Source organism: Cynara cardunculus (assembly GCF_001531365.2).
Source record: "Cynara cardunculus var. scolymus isolate 2C chromosome LG 8, CcrdV1, whole genome shotgun sequence".
Lineage (NCBI taxonomy): Eukaryota > Viridiplantae > Streptophyta > Magnoliopsida > Asterales > Asteraceae > Cynara > Cynara cardunculus.
In genome coordinates, this window is record NC_037535.1 from 18,653,154 (window position 1) to 18,653,377 (window position 224).

The window sequence follows — 224 nt, forward strand, 5'->3', positions numbered from 1 at the left end:
AGAGAGAGAGAGAGAGAGAGAGAGAGAGAGAGAGAGAGAGAAAAAAAGTTTACTTTGCAAACCACGTTATTTATACAAAACTCATTCAACCAATCATAATTTTTCATTTTGTTCATTTTTTTGTAATTATGAGAGGTTGATTAATCATTTTTATTGTGAAGGGGTGTTAATTATGGATATTATCATCTTCATTATTTTAATTTTAGGGAAATACATGAAACAGT